Genomic DNA, 17,510 nt, shown 5'->3' on the forward strand with positions numbered 1-17,510 from the left:
AGAGAGAAACAACACGTACCCTGTGGGACCTGCAGAAGCTCATAGGACATAAATGGAGCTCTTAAGAGAGAAACAAGTGGTAGACATAAAGATAACACTTGAGATTGGATGTTTTTAGATTTTTTGAGAAAAACTAAGAACCGCATTTAAGGCTGAACTTCATACTAGTATTTCTTTATTGAGATCATATTCAGTTCAGTTCAGTCGCTCAATCATGTTTGACTCTTTGTGACCCCATGGACTGCAGCAGCCTGCAAGGCTCCTCTGTCCATGGGGATTCTCCAGGCAAGAAAACTGGAGTGGGCTCCAGGTGATCTTCCCAAGCCTGGATTGAACCCAGGTCTCCCGCATTGCAGGTGGATTCTTTACCATCTGAGCCACCAGGGAAGCCCAAAAATACTGGAGAGGATAGCCTATCCCTTCTTCAGGGGATATTCCCAACCCAGAAATCGAACTGGGGTCTCCTCCTCCTCTCCTCTGCAGGTGGATTCTTTACCACCTGAGCTACCAGGGAAGTCCACATATAGGTCCGTGGCTATGATTAAATGCCTGAATTTTAATTAATGTATATGGATTAAAAGCACAAACATATGGGTCAAGGAGGGGGAACAAATGAACATTTCATTATTTTCAAATTATATCATAGTGATTAAAGCCAGAAAAGGAAAGTGAAATTCTCTTCTCCCTCTGTGTTCCACCCCTCTGTCTCTACCTGTGTTTTGAGCACTCCCCCTCCCCATTTTCTTGAACATCAGTTTTCTTATCTGTAAAATGAGCAATTTCCATTTAGGCAGTGACTCTTAGATCCTCATGTATTCCTTTCATAATTTCACCAAACTGATAGATAAATCTTCTCAATCACATGGAACTGGACAACAATTTCCCCTCTCATATTCTCAATTTCCCCTCTCACATTGCCAGAATCATTCATGGGAACTTCTCTTACAGAGCTCAAGGCTTTTTTTCTATGATTCAAGCAGCTCATGAAGGAAAATGCTAACATTCAGATAAGATTTTACCACCTGGAAAGATGACAAGTTGAACAAAAGAAAAGTCAGCCAGTATAATTTTGTGAGGAAGACCACTATCTCTGCCAATTCAGTAATGAAATATTCAACTTTTGCTTGAAGTTGAAAGTTATGACCAACCTAGATAGCATATTCAAAAGCAGAGACATTACTTTGCCAACAAAGGTCTGTCTAGTCAAGGCTATGGTTTTTCCTGTGGTCAGGTATGGATGTGAGAGTTGGACTGTGAAGAAGGCTGAGTGCCAAAGAATTGATGCTTTTGAACTGTGGTGTTGGAGAAGACTCTTGAGAGGCCCTTGGACTGCAAGGAGATCCAACCAGTCCATTCTGAAGGAGATCAGCCCTGGGATTTCTTTGGAGGGAATGATGCTGAAGCTGAAACTCCAGTACTTTGGCCACTTCATGCAGAGTTGACTCCTTGGAAAAGACTCTGATGCTGGGAGGGATTGGGGGCAGGAGGAGAAGGGGACGACAGAGGATGAGATAGCTGGATGGCATCACTGACTCAATGGACATGAGTCTGAGTGAACTCCGGGAGTTGGTGATGGACAGGGAGGCCTGGCATGCTGTGATTCATGGGGTCGCAAAGAGTCGGATACGACTGAGTGACTGAACTGAACTGAACTGAATAATCTCTATGCACCCTTATCATGTGTAAGAATTTCTGTGGGAGAAGCTCACTTAAACCCAGTGCATATTCTTCTGCAGCTTTGCTCAGCAACTGTTTCAGGCTCTCAGGAAGTATAGGAGAGCCCTGAGTTCTGTCCCCCATTACATTATTGTATGTTCCTCACCTGTGTTTTTCAAAAGTACACGTAGGAGGCAAAAATCTCAGGCCCAAAATGCAGGGGTAGAAGAAATATGATTTGTTATATTTTTCTCTATGTGTTAGTCACTCAGTCGTGTCCAACTCTTTGTGATTCCTTGGTCTGTCCGTGGAAATCTCCAGGCAAAAATATTGGAGTAGGTTGCCATTCTCTAAGTTTAATGTCTATTCTGAGTTCCCACAGGGCTGACTGATGGAAGTGTAATCAAATTCATTTCACAGTTAGTTCTGACCCTACCTCTGTGGATGCAGATACAGCCTGAAAGGATGTGAGAATGATGTAACATGTTGCATGGCTGGACCAGATGTGGTCTATCTGCACTGGCATATGTTGAGCTGAGATATTGCAGCCACTCTGTCTCTCACTTCCAGCTTCTGGTCCACCCCAGGTCTGAATGTCCCTCAGCTGAATCCTGGGGCCTCTGAATTCCACAACAGGTTTGTGTCTGCTCCCACTCTTTCCAGGGAGTCTGAACTACCTGCCTCTGGCCCTTCTTATCTAGATGCACCAGACAGCCATTTCTACTCTGTAACTCTCTCAGTTTAAGAAAACTTATCCACAACTTGAAAATAAGACAAAAATGTGGTTGGGAGTTCTTTAATTGTGGCGTATCATCGAATAAGCTTTAAGGGATTATCTGAGGTTCTATGGCAACATTTCTCAACTGTTTTTTTTTTTTTTTCTCATTTCCCCCCAAGGAGAAAACTCTAATTATATTCTGATTTAATTTTAGTTAATTAACTTGAGCTACATAATTTAATTAATAATCAATTGGTTTCATTAATTGCTCTGATTTACCCCTAAGAAAAAGGAAATAAATTACATCTTGCTTAACTTTAAAAGTCATTGCTACCTGACTTTTTGGAGGTCATTCACAGATTTTTGAACAGACTCCAGGTAGGATACTTGACAGAGGGATGAATCTTGGGAGACTCAGAGCTGTCCCCATCTGATGCAATAAGTCAGCATGTCAGTTCCTCTGGTAACTCTTTTTCTAACCTATGTTAGCCAAACACTGGAGGCAACGGAGAAGGCAATGGCAAGCCACTCCAGTACTCTTGCCTAGAAAATTCCATGGATGGAGGAGCCTGGTAGGCTGCAGTCCATGGGATCGCTACTAGTCGGATGCGACTGTGAGACTTCACTTTCACTTTTCACTTTCACACAATGGAGAAGGCAATGGCAACCCACTCCAGTGTTCTTGCCTGGAGAATCCCAGGGACCGCGGAGCCTGGTGGGCTGCTGTCTATGGCGTGGCACAGAGTCGGACACGACTGAAGCGACTCAGCCACAGTAGCAGCAGGAGGCAGAGAATATACTACACTTTCTCTCTCAATTTTTGCTCAGTTGCCTCTTTGAGTTTATTCACCAGAAATGGGTGAGCAACGGAAAGGATTGTTTGTCAAATATTTCTACTCTTTTCTTTATCAACCAGAAAACAAACTTTAGGGAGCCATTTATGACTCTTCAAAGCTTATCTTTGTTAAGAATCACATTTCCTCTATTCTATGCCTTTTCTCTTTCTACCACCTCCCTAAAATAGCTTCAGCTCAACTTCAACCTTTTCCACAGAAATTACCCTCATAAAAATATCTTGGATAACTTATACTCCAATGAGGCTCCAATTCAACATGTTACCTTCTCCAACATTTTTAAGTCCTGACTCTAACTATGGAAGCTTTTACAACCAGTGTAGAGGACTCCAAGCCTCAGTGATTGGGTGAGGATATTAAGGTGGGAGATGGTGGACAGAAGAGAGCTGATTCTATGGCTCCACAATAATATGGTCAACAGGAAGTAATGGGGCAAAGAAGCTGACAAGTGATCTCAGATCCCCCAAGAGATGTGCTAATTTTGCCAAGTTACTTTATTTTGCCAGCACTTTCAAGTCTCATTCGCAGTTCTAACAGAAATACAAATTCTGTCAATTGCTCTGGTATTATGAAGGAAAAGCATTACAAATATAAAGGGGGTGGTAGGTTCTTTTGGTGTGTGTGTATTAATGAGTTCTTACATTGCTCTTAATATGTGTGACTGTCTCTCTCCCTCTGCCATGAGCAGAGAAATGCTGAAGATCCTCATAAACATACAAATAAAGTATCAAAATTAAATGGGTTTATAAAAAGATAATTTTACTTTTATTTTTTTATTTAATTTTATTTGATTTTTTTAACTTTACAATATTATATTGGTTTTGCCATATATCAAAATGAATCCGCCACAGGTATACATGTGTTCCCCATCCTGAACCCTCCTCCAACCTCCCTCCCCATACCATCCCTCTGGGTCATCCCAGTGCACCAGCCCCAAGCATCCAGTATCATGCATCGAACCTGGACTAGCGACTTGTTTCATATATGATATTATACATGTTTCAATGCCACTCTCCCAAATCATCCCACCCTCTCCCTCTCCCACAGAGTCCAAAAGACTGTTCTATACATCAGTGTCTCTTTTGCTGTCTTGTATACAGGGTTATTGTTACCATCTTTCTAAATTCCATATATATGCGTTAGTATCGGAGAAGGCAATGGCAACCCACTCCAGTACTCTTGCCTGGAAAATCCCATGGATGGAGGGGCCTGGTAGGCTGCAGTCCATGGGGTGGCTACGACTGAGCGACTTCACTTTCACTTTTCACTTTCATGCATTGGAGAAGGAAATGGCAACCCACTCCAGCGTTCTTGCCTGGAGAATCCCAGGGACGAAGGAGCCTGGTGGGCTGCTGTCTATGAGGTCGCACAGAGTCGGACATGATTGAAGCGACTTAGCAGCAGCATGCGTTAGTATACTGTATTGGTGTTTTTCTTTCTGGCTTACTTCACTCTGTATAATAGGCTCCAGTTTCATCCACCTTATTAGAACTGACTCAAATGCATTCTTTTTAATGGCTAAGTAGTACTCCATTGTGTATATGTACCACAGCTTTCTTAGCCATTCATCTGCTGATGAACATCTAAGTTGCTTCCATGTCCTGGCTATTATAAACAGTGCTGTGATGAACATTGGGATACACGTGTCTCTTTCCCTTCTGGTTTCCTCGGTGTGTATGCCCAGCAGTGGGATTGCTGGGTCATAAGACAGTTCTATTTCCAGTTTTTTAAGGAATCTCCACACTGCTCTCCATAGTGGCTGTACTAGTTTGCATTCCCACCAACAGTGTAAGAGGGTTCCCCTTTCTCCACACCCTCTCCAGCATTTATTGCTTGTAGACTTTTGGATCGCAGCCATTCTGACTGGCGTGAAATGGTACCTCATAGTGGTTTTGATTTGCATTTCTCTGATAATGAGTGATGTTGAGCATCTTTTCATGTGTTTGTTAGCCATCTGTATGTCTTCTTTGGAGAAATGTCTATTTAGTTCTTTGGCCCATTTTTTGATTGGGTTATTTATTTTTCTGGAGTTGAGCTGTAGGAGTTGCTTGTATATTTTTGAGATTGGTTGTTTGTCGGTTGCTTCATTTGTTATTATTTTCTCCCATTCTGAAGGCTGTCTTTTCACCTTGCTTATAGTTTCCTTTGTTGTGCAGAAGCTTTTAAGTTTAATTAGGTTCCATTTGTTTATTTTTGCTTTTATTTCCAATATTTTGGGAGGTGGGTCATAGAGGATCCTGCTGTGATGTATGTTGGAGAGTGTTTTGCCTATGTTCTCCTCTAGGAGTTTTATAGTTTCTGGTCTTACGTTTAGATCTTTAATCCATTTTGAGTTTATTTTTGTGTATGGTGTTAGAAAGTGTTCTAGTTTCATTCTTTTACAAGTGGTTGACCAGTTTTCCCAGCACCACTTGTTAAAAAGATTGTCTTTAATCAATTGTATATTCCTGCCTCCTTTGTCAAAGATAAGGTGTCCATATGTGCGTGGATTTATCTCTGGGCTTTCTATTTTGTTCCATTGATCTATATTTCTGTCTTTGTGCCAGTACCATACTGTCTTGATAACTGTGGCTTTGTAGTAGAGCCTGAAGTCAGGCAGGTTGATACCACCAGTTCCATTTTTCTTTCTCAAGATTGCTTTGGCTATTCGAGGTTTTTTGTATTTCCATACAAATTGTGAAATTATTTGTTCTAGCTCTGTGAAGAATACCGTTGGTAGCTTGATAGGGATTGCATTGAATCTATAAATTGCTTTGGGTAGTATACTCATTTTCACTATATTGATTCTTCCAATCCATGAACATGGTTTATTTCTCCATCTATTAGTGTCCTCTTTGATTTCTTTCACCAGTGTTTTATAGTTTTCTATATATAGGTCTTTAGTTTCTTTAGGTAGATATATTCCTAAGTATTTTATTCTTTTCATTGCAATGGTGAATGGAATTGTTTCCTTAATTTCTCTTTCTATTTTCTCATTATTAGTGTATAGGAATGCAATGGATTTCTGTGTGTTGATTTTATATCCTGAAACTTTACTATATTCACTGATTAGTTCTAGTAATTTTCTGGTGGTCTTTAGGGTTTTCTATATAGAGGATCATGTCATCTGCAAACAGTGAGAGTTGTACTTCTTCTTTTCCAATTTGGATTCCTTTTATTTCTTTTTCTGCTCTGATTGCTGTGGCCAAAACTTCCAAAACTATGTTGAATAGTAATGGTGAAAGTGGGCACCCTTGTCTTGTTCCTGACTTTAGAGGAAATGCTTTCAATTTTTCACCATTGAGGATAATGTTTGCTGTGGGTTTGTCTTATATAGCTTTGATTATGTTGAGGTATGTTCCTTCTATTCCTGCTTTCTGGAGAGTTTTGATCATAAATGGATGTTGAATTTTGTCAAAGGATTTCTCTGCATCTATTGAGATAATCATATGGCTTTTATTTTTCAATTTGTTAATGTGGTGTATTACATTAATTGATTTGTGGATTTGAAGAATCCTTGCATTCCTGGGATAAAGCCCACTTGGTCGTGGTGTGTGATCTTTTTAATGTGTTGTTGGATTCTGATTGCTAAAATTTTGTTAAGGATTTTTGCATCTATGTTCATCGGTGATATTGGCCTGTAGTTTTCTTTTTTTGTGGGATCTTTGTCAGGTTTTGGTATTAGGGTGATGGTGGCCTCATAGAATGAGTTTGGAAGTTTACCTTCCTCTGCAATTTTCTGGAAGAGTTTGAGCAGGATAGGTGTTAGCTCTTCTCTAAATTTTTGGTAGAATTCAGCTGTGAAACCATCTGGACCTGGGCTTTTGTTTGCTGGAAGATTTCTGATTACAGTTTCAATTCCCATGCTTGTGATGGGTCTGTTAAGATTTTCTATTTCTTCCTCGTTCAGTTTTGCAAAGTTGTACTTTTCTAAGAATTTGTATTTCTTCCTCATTGTCCATTTTATTGTCATATAATTGTTGATAGTAGTCTCTTATGATCCTTTGTATTTCTGTGTTGTCTGTTGTGATCGCTCCATTTTCATTTCTAATTTTATGGATTTGATTTTTCTCCCTTTGCTTCTTGATGAGTCTGGCTAAGAATTCAGCACCACCAAACCAGCTTTCCAACAAATACTAAAGGATATTCTCTAGACAGGAAACACAAAAAGGGTGTATAAATTCAAACCCAAAACAATAAAGTAAATGGCAGCGGGATCATACTTATCAATAATTACCTTAAACGTAAATGAGTTGAATGCCCCAACCAAAAGACAAAAACTGGCTGAATGGATACAAAAACAAGACCCCTACATATGTTGTCTACAAGAGACCCACCTCAAAACAGGGGACACATACAGACTGAAAGTGAAGGGCTGGAAAAATTTTCCATGCAAATAGAGACCAAAAGAAAGCAGGAGTAGCAATACTCATATCAGATAAAATAGACTTTAAAACAAAGGCTGTGAAAAGAGACAAAGAAGGTCACTGCATAATGATCAAAGGATCAATCCAAGAAGAAGATATAACAATTATAAATATATATGCACCCAACATAGGAGCACCACAATATGTAAGACAAATGCTAACAAGTATGAAAGGAGAAATTAACAATAACACAAAAATAGTGGGAGACTTTAATACCCCACTCACACCTATGGATAGATCAACTAAACAGAAAATTAACAAGGAAGCACAAACTTTAAACGATACAATAGACCAGTTAGACCTAATTGATATCTATAGGACACTTCATCCCAAAACAATGAATTTCACCTTTTTCTCAAGCGCACATGGAACCTTCTTCAGGATAGATCACATCCTGGGCCATAAAGCTAGCCTTGGTAAATTCAAAAAAATTGAAATCATTCCAAGCATCTTTTCTGACCACAATGCAGTAAGATTAGATCTCAATTACAGGAGAAAAACTATTAAAAATTCCAACATATGGAGGCTGAACAACACGCTGCTGAATAACCAACAAATCACAGAAGAAATCAAAAAAGAAATCAAAATTTGCATAGAAACGAATGAAAATGAAAACACAACAACCCAAAACCTATGGGACACTGTAAAGCAGTCCTAAGGGGAAAGTTCATAGCAATACAGGCATACTTCAAGAAACAAGAAAAAAGTCAAATAAATAACCTAACTCTACACCTAAAGCAACTAGAAAAGGAAGAGATGAAGAACCCCAGGGTTAGTAGTAGGAAAGAAATCTTAAAAATTAGAGCAGAAATAAATGTAAAAGAAACAAAAGAGACCATAGCAAAAATCAACAAAGCCAAAAGCTGGTTCTTTGAAAGGATAAATAAAATTGATAATTTTATTTTTAAAATAAAAGGAAAGTGATTCCTGGATCCAACCGTGACAGAATTATAGGTATCAGACTTACCCTCACAGGGTAACAACATGGAGAAATTGCTTTGGACCCTAAATGTCAGAGCTTCAAAGATATGAAATGCATGAGGTAAATTCCTCATTCTCTGTAGCTTTTGATTTGAAAACAGTTTCCAAATTATAGCACAAAGACAAGACTAAATAAAGAACAGAAGTCTCACCGGGCATAGGAAACAAAATTTCACAATTGCTTAGGTAGCTGGGATTTGTAGAGGGCAAAGTACCAGAGAAGAGGGATTTAACAGGAGAAGGGACTCCCCAACATCTGTAGGATCCTCCTTGAGTCTTTGACTGAATATTAAACTGCAGAAGTTCAGGCCAGTCTTCATGTATCCTGGTAGAAAACAGCTATGGAGGGAAGAGGTGCCTGGGGCTAACAGTGATTCTAAATTAGACAGGTCTGAGATGTGGAACTCTGACCAGGTAGAATGGATAAACCTCACAAACCACCATGAATGGTGGTTGAGATCTGAGAATAGCAATGCTTTAGAAGGAAAACTACATTAACCTTAGATTAAGGACAACACTAGACCTATCCTAACAAAGGCTAAGACAAAACTGGACAAGGTCTAACTGATGTGCAAATAAATTAACTGCAAGGCAGGTAAAAGTTCAGTAGTCTTTAGAGGAGAAAAATAAATTCAAAGCTCTCAGGAATGTGACATCTACAATGATCAGCATACAATAAAAATTATAACACATTAATAGAAATACATGTGAGCTATAATCAAAAATAATTAATAAATAGGACCTAGAGATGATACTAGGAAATTTGGAAAACTCATCAGTGGCCCCAGGACTGGAAAAGGTCAGTTTCCATTCCAGTCCCAAAGAAAGGCAATGCCAAAGACTGCTCAGACTACCACACAATTGCACTCATCTCACACACTAGTAAAGTAATGCTCAAAATTCTCCAAGCCAGGCTTCAGCAATACGTGAACCGTGAGCTTCCAGATGTTCAAGCTGGATTTAGAAAAGACAGAGGAACCAGAGATCAAATTGCCAGCATCCACCGGATCATTGAAAAAGCAAGAGAGTTCCAGAAAAACATCGACTTCTGCTTTATTGACTATGCCAAGGCCTTTGACTGTGTGGATCATAACAAACTGTGGAAGGTTCTTCAAGAGATGGAAATACCAGACCACCTGACGTGTCTCCTAAGAAATCTGCATGCAGATCAGAAAGCAGCAGTTAGAACTAAACATGGAACAATAGACTGGTTCCAAATTGGGAAAAGAATGAGTCAAGGCTGTATATTGTCACCCTGATTATTTAACTTATATGCAGAGTACAACATGAGAAACACTGGACTGGATGAAGCACAAGTTGGAATCAAGGTTGCTAGGAGAAATATCAATAACCTCAGATATGCAGATGACACCACCCTCATGGCAGAAAGCGAAGAAGAACTAAAGAGCCTCTTGATGAAAGTGAAAGAAGAGAGTGAAAAAGTTGGCTTAAAGTTCAACATTCAGAGAATGAAATTCATGGCATCTGGTCCCATCACTTCACGGTAAATAGATGGGGAAACAATGGAAACAGTGGCAGACTACTTTTCTGGGCTCCAAACTCACTGCAGATGGTGACTGCAGCCATGAAATTAAAAGACCCTTACTCCTTCGAAGAAAAGTTATCACCAACCTAGAAAGCATATTAAAAAGCAGAGACATTACTTTGCCAACAAAGGTCTGTCTAGTCAAAGCTATGGTTTCTCCAGTAGTCATGTATGGATGTGAGAGTTAGACTATAAAGAAAGCTGAGCACCGGAAGAATTGATGCTTTCAAACTGTGGTGTTGGAGAAGATTCTTTAGAGTCCCTTGGACTGCAAGGAGATCCAACAAGTCCATCCTAAAGGAAACCAGTCCTGAATATTCATTGGAAGGACTGATGTTGAAGCTGCAACCCCAACACTTCGGCCACCTGATGCAAAGAGCTGACTCATTGGAAAAGACCCTGATGCTGGGAGCGATTGAAGGCAAGAGGAGAAGGGGACGACAGAGGATGAGATGGTTAGATGGTATCACTGACTCAATGGACATGGGTTTGGGTAAACTCTGGGAGCTGGTGATGGACAGGGAAGCCTAGCATGCTACAGTCCATGGGGTCGCAATCAGTCAGACACGACTGAGCAACTGAACTGAACTGAGAGATGATATGGGGCTTCCCCAGTGGCTCAGTGGTAAAGAATCCACCTGCAATGCAGGAATTGTAGGAGATGCAGTTTAGACCCCCTGGGTCAGAAAGATCCCCTGGAGCAGGGCATGGCAACCCACTTCAGTATGCATGTGGAGATGTTAAAGTTATCATAAAAAGACTTTAAAACAGTTATTAGAAATATGTTCATTGATTCAAAGGAAAAGATGGACATAATGATCAAAGAGATGAAGACAGCTCAGCAGAGAAAAAGAAACTATAAAATCATTTCAGGTAGAATCAAGAATTGCAAAATACAATAGCTGAAATGAAAATTTTACTGGGTAAACTTAACAAAAGAGCATATACTGCAAAAGAAGATATCAGTGAATATTAGTACAAGCCAGAAGACAATGACAAGAAATCTTTAAAATACTAGAAGGAAAAGGAGAGACTGTTGACCTAGAATTCTATATCAACTGAAAATATCCTCTAAAAATAATAGAAAAAAAAGAATGACAAAAACAATTGCCAAGAGAATTTTCCCCTGCAGAAAGAAATATAACAGAAAGATTTTTTTGCTGAAGGGAAATGATATCAGATAGAAACAGAAACCAAAATGAAGGGTTATAGCATGTCAGAAAGCATGTATATGCAAGTAAATAGAAAGTATTGTTCTCATTTTTTAATATAATTTACTATTCAAAGTGCATAAAAATGTACGGTAGGGTTTATAAAACACAGAGGTAAAATGAAAGACAACAATAGCACTAAAAATGGGACAAATCAATTAAAACATGCTTTAGTAAGTTTTTTATATTATACTTAAATATCATGCTAATTCAAGGTAGACTATGGTGATATAACAATGTATACTGTAATCCCTATGGCAATCACTAAAATAGCTAAGAATCAGCAGGTAAGTTAAGATAGAATGTTATTTTAAATACTTCATTAATTAAATAATATAGAAATGATGAAAAAAGGAACAGAAAACAAAAAAGGCAATGGTGATCTTAAATTCAAACATAATAACTATTTCAACTGTGAGTGGACTACAACTACAATTAAAAGGTAAAGATCATCAAACTAGACAAGTAAAGATATACCCATTTGAACACAAGAGTTGCAAAGAATAGCAAGGAGGGATAAGAAAGCCTTCCTTAGCAATCAATGAAAAGAAATAAGGGAAAACAATAGAATGGGAAAGACGAGAGATCTCTTCAAGAAAATTAGAGATACCAAGGGAATATTTCACACAAAGATAGGCACAATAAAGGGCAGAAATGGTATGGACCTAAGAGAAGCAAAAGATTTTAACCAAGAGATGGCAAGAATGCACAGAAGAACTATACAAAAAAGATATTCACGACCAAGATAATCTCAATGGTGTGATAACTTACCTAGAGCCAGACAACCTGGAATGTGAAGTCAAGTGGGCCTTACGAAGCCTCACTACAAACAAACTAATGGAGGTGATGGGATTTCAGTTGAGCTATTTCAAATCCTAAAAGATGATGCTGTGAAAGTGCTGCACTCAATATGCCAGCAAATTTGGAAAACTCAGCAGTGGCCACAGGACTGGAAAAGGTCAGTTTTCATTCCAATCCCAAACAAAGGCAATGCCAAAAAATGCTCAAACTACCACACAATTGCACTCATCTCACACGCTAGTAAAGTAATGCTCAAAATTCTCCAAGCCAGGCTTCAGCAATACGTGAACTGTGAACTTCCAGATGTTCAAGCTGGTTTTAGAAAAGATGGAGGAACCGGAGATCAAATTGCCAAGATACACTGGATCATCAAAAAAGCAAGAGAGCTCCAGAAAACCATCTATTTCTGCTTTATTGACTATGCCAAAGCCTTTGACTGTGTGGCTCACAATAAACTGTGGAAAATTCTGAAAGAGATGGGAATACTAGACCACCTGACCTGCCTTTTGAAAAACCTACGTGCAGGTCAGGAAGCAACAGTTAGAACTGGACATGGAGCAACAGACTGGTTCCAAATAAGAAAATAAGTACGTCAAGGCTGTATATTGTCACCCTACTGATTTAATTTATATGCAGAGTACATCATGAGAAACAGTGGGCTGGATGAAGCACAAGCTGAAATCAAGATTGCTAGGAGAAATATCAATAACCTCAGATATGCAGATGATGCCACCCTCATGGCAGAAAGTGAAGAGAAACTAAAGAGCCTCCTGATGAAAGTGAAAGAGGAGATTTAAAAAGTTGGCTTTAAGTTCAACATTCAGAAAACTAAGATCATAGCATCTGGTCCCATCACTTTATGACAAATAGATGGGGAAACAGTGGAAACAGTGACAGACTTTATTTTTTTAGGCTCCAAACTCACTGCAGATGGTGATTGCAGCCATGAAATTAAAAGATGCTTACTCCTTGGAAGGAAAGTTATGACCAACCTAGATGGCATATTAAAAAGGGGAGACATTGCTTTGCCAACAAAGGTCCATCTAGTCAAGGCTATGGTTTCTCCTGTAGTCATGTATGGATGTGAGAGTTGGACTATAAAGAAAGCTGAGTGCAGAAGAATTGATGCTTTTGAACTGTGGTGTTGGATAAGACTCTTGAGAGTCCCTTGGACTGCAAGGAGATCCAACCAGTCCATCCTAAAGGAGATCAGTCCTGGGTGTTCATTGGAAGGACTGATGTTTAAACTGAAACTCCAATACTTTGGTCATGTGATGCGAAGGGCTGACTCATTGGAAAAGACCCTGATGCTGGGAAAGACTGAGGGCAGAAGGAGAAAGGGACGACAGAGGGTGAAATGGTTGGATGGCATCACCGACTCAATAGACATGAGTTTGGGTAAACTCCAGGAGTTGCTGATGGACAGGGAGGCCTGGCATGCTGTGGTTCATGGGGTCGCAAAGAGTCAGACACAACTGAGCAACTGAACTGAACTGAACTGAAGAAGTATACATTAATATGTTATTTTCAAGAAATGGACTTCAAGTATAGACACATGTTAAAAAAAAATAAAAGACTGGAAAATTATACTGTGCAAATAACTAATTGGAAGAATGCTAGTGGGGCTACACAAGAAGTAGAATTATAATAAGAAGTAATATCAGCAATAAGGGCTTCCCAGATGACGCTAGTGGTAAAGAACCCACCTGCCAATGCAGGAGATATAAGAGACGTGGGTTCAATCCCTGGGTTAGGAAGATCTCCTGGAGGAGAGCATGGCAATGCATGCCAGTATTCTTGCCTGGAGAATTTCATGGACAGAAGAGCCTGTTGGCTACAGTCCATGGGGTCACAAAGAGTTGGACATGATGAAGTGACTTAGCACACAACAGAGTAAAGAGAGGCATTTCATAATGATGCAGTAACAATTTATTAAGAAAAAATAACAGCCCTAAATGTGTTTTCATCTAATACAAAGCTTCAATATACTCAGTGCAAAAAACTGACAGAGGTAATCTGGAAAGAGACAAATTCTAATTAAAAATGGAGATTTTAACTTTTCTATTCCAGTACTTGATTAAAACAAATGTATTTTAAAATGCTTTCCAATAAGAGCTCAGCAGAATGGCTCCCTCAAAGAAAGGTGGCAAGAGGAAGGGCTGGTTCGCCATCAGCGAAGTGGTGACCAGAGAATACATTATCAACATTCACAACCACATCTATGGAATGAGTTTCAAGAAGTGTTCCCCCAGGCACTCAAAGAAATCTGGAAATTTGCCATGAAGGAGATGGGAACTCCAGATGTACACACTGACACCAGACTTAATAAAGCTATCTGGGCCAAGGGAATAAGGAATGTCCCATCTCACGTTGGTGTGTGATTGTCCAGAAAATGTAATGAAGATGAAGATTCACCAAACAAGCTCTATATGTTGATTGCCTACGTACCTGTCATCACTTTCAAAAAACTACAGGCAGTGAATATGGATGAGAACTAACTGTTATTGTCAAATAAGGTTGTAGAATCACAAAAATTAATAAATAAAGACTTGAATAAGATTATTAGCCAATTTAACTTTACTGATATTTATAGAACACGACACATACCAACTGTGGAATTCACATATTTTCCAAGCATATGTGGAATATTTATGAAATAGATCAGCTGCTGGGCCATGAAAGATCTCAGTCCACTTCAAAGAACTGGATTCATACAAAGCATGCTGTTGCTGCTTAGTCACTTCAGACGAGTCCAACCCTCTGCGACCCCATGGACCATGGCCCGTCAGGCTCCTCTGTCCATGGGATTCTCCAGGCAAGAATACTGGAGCGGGTTGCCGTTTCCGTCTCCAGTGATAAAGTAAGAAGTGAGTGAAGTGGAGTCGCTCAGCCATGTCCAACTCTTTGCAAGCCCATGGACTGTAGCCTACCAGGCTCCTCCATCCATGGGATTTTCCAGGCAAGAGGACTGTAGCGGGTTGCCATTTCCTTCTCTGCATACAAAGCCTATTCTCTAAAAACAATAAAAGTATGATCTTTGATACAAGAAGTCAATAGCAAAAAGATATCCTTAAACATTTGGAGGCTAAGCAACAAAGTTCTAAATAACTCATGAATCAAAAAAGAAATCCCCAAGGAAATTAGAAAATATTTTGAACTGAATGACAATGGAAGCAAAATACAAGATTTATAGGAATGCAGCTAAAGCAATGCTTAAAAGGAAATACCTAGAAAGGACAAAAGATTTAAAAGCAATGATCTGAGCTTTCATCTTAAGGAGCTAGTAAAAGAAGAGGAAATTAAAGTAAAAGGAACAAAACAATAAAATAAAAGCAAAGTAGAAATCAATTAAGTAGAAAATAGACACAGAAGTGAGAAGAGGTCTCTTGAAAAGATTAATGAAACACAAACCTCTATCTGCTGCTGCTGTTGCTAAGTTGCTTCAGTCGTGTCCAACTCTGTGCAACCCCATAGACGGCAGCCCACCAGGATACCCCATCCCTGGGATTCTCCAGGCAAGAACACTGGAATGGGTTGCCATTTCCTTCTCCAATGCATGAAAGTGAAAAGTGAAAGTGAAGTCACTCAGTTGTGTCTGACTCTTAGGGACCCCATGGATTGCAGCCTACCAGGCTCCTCCGTCCATGGGATTCTCCAGGCAAGAGTACTGGAGTGAGGCGCCAGTGCCTTCTCCGAACTTCTATCTAGATGTATCAATAAAAAAGAAAGAAAACACAAATTACCAAATTTCACTTGTGAAAGAAAGAGAGGACATCATTCCAGATTCCACATACATTTTAAAAAACAATAAAAACAATTAGGAACAACTTTATGCCAATAAATTTGACAAGCTAGTTAAATGAACAAACTCCTTGAAAGACACAATTTACTAAAATTAAATAACAAATTAGAAATCAAAGATACAATATCACTCACACTAGGACAAAGAAATGAAATAGACATAAATCTAGCAAAATGTTTTAAGATTCTATGTTCAGATAGTTATAGAACAATGAGAAAAGAAACCTTAAAAGCTATAAATAAATGGAAAGATATCCTATGTTCATAAATTAGAAATCTACATTGTTAAAATTCAATCTTTTCCAAATTAACTATAATTCAACATAATTCCAATCAAATCTATGTAAGTTATTTTGTAAATACTGAGAAACTGGTTCTAAAGTTTGTATGGAAAGGCCAAAGGCCTGGAATAAACAACATAATACTGAAAAAGAAAAAAAGACTGGAGGACTGATACTACCTGATATCGAGTCTTACTATAAAGGTATAGCAATCAAGATAGCATTCTATTGTCAAAATAATAGACACATAGATCAATACAACAGGATAAAGAGTCTAGAAATAGACTGACATAAATACAATCAGCTGACCTTTGACAAAGCAAAAACAATTCTTTGGAAATCAGATAATCTTCTTAACAAATGGTGCTAGAAAAATTAGATGTCCATGTACTAAAACTGTGAACTTAGACTTTATACATTTCTCACAAAAAAATTATTCAATGTAGATCATAGATCCAACTGTAAAATGCAAAACAATAAAAATTCTAGAAGTTGGGAAAATATGTATGACTTTTTAAATATATAACATCAAAACCACAACCCGAAAAAGAAAAAAAGTGATAAGTAAATTTTATTAAAATTCAAAACCTAAATTTTATTAAAATTCAAAACTCCATGAGTGACACTATTGAGATAATGAAAGAACAAACCACAGATTGTGAAAAATTATTTGCAAACACATCTTATAAGAACACATAATAATCATAGAACTCATAAATCTCAACAATAAGAGAACAAAAAATACGATTTAAAATGGGCAAAAGATCTGAACAGACACCTCACCAAAGAAGATATACACATGGTAAATAAAGCATGTGAAAAATTGTTCAACATCATTTGTAATTAGGAATTGAAACTTAAAACAACTATAGGATACAACCATACATCCATAAAAGAGTTTAATTTTTTATTAACAAAAGTATAATATGAATTGCTGGAAAGGATGCAGAGCAATAGAAACTCACCTTCATTGCTGGCAGGAATTCAAAATAGCTACTTTACAAAACAGCTTGGCAGTTTCTTTCAAAGATAAACATAATCCAACTATAAATTCCAACAATCACAACAAGGAGATAAATTATATTTTATCTCATTGTTTATATAATTTATCTCATTGATTTGAAAACTTGAAGTCACACAAAAACCAGCATGTGATTGTTTGTAGCAGATTTATTCATACTTTACAAAAATTGGGAACAACCAAGATGCCTAAACAAGTTGTTATGTCCATACAATGGACTACTATTTAGCAATA

General features: G+C 38.4%; 1 pseudogene; it reads left to right on the plus strand.

Annotated features, from left to right (window-relative positions):
- The first annotated feature begins 4,424 nt into the window (after positions 1–4,424).
- Positions 4,425–14,671, plus strand: LOC102405010 (annotated as a pseudogene).
- Positions 14,672–17,510: the final 2,839 nt, after the last annotated feature.

This window comes from Bubalus bubalis, chromosome 3 (assembly GCF_019923935.1).
Source record: "Bubalus bubalis isolate 160015118507 breed Murrah chromosome 3, NDDB_SH_1, whole genome shotgun sequence".
NCBI classification, from domain to species: Eukaryota; Metazoa; Chordata; class Mammalia; order Artiodactyla; family Bovidae; genus Bubalus; species Bubalus bubalis.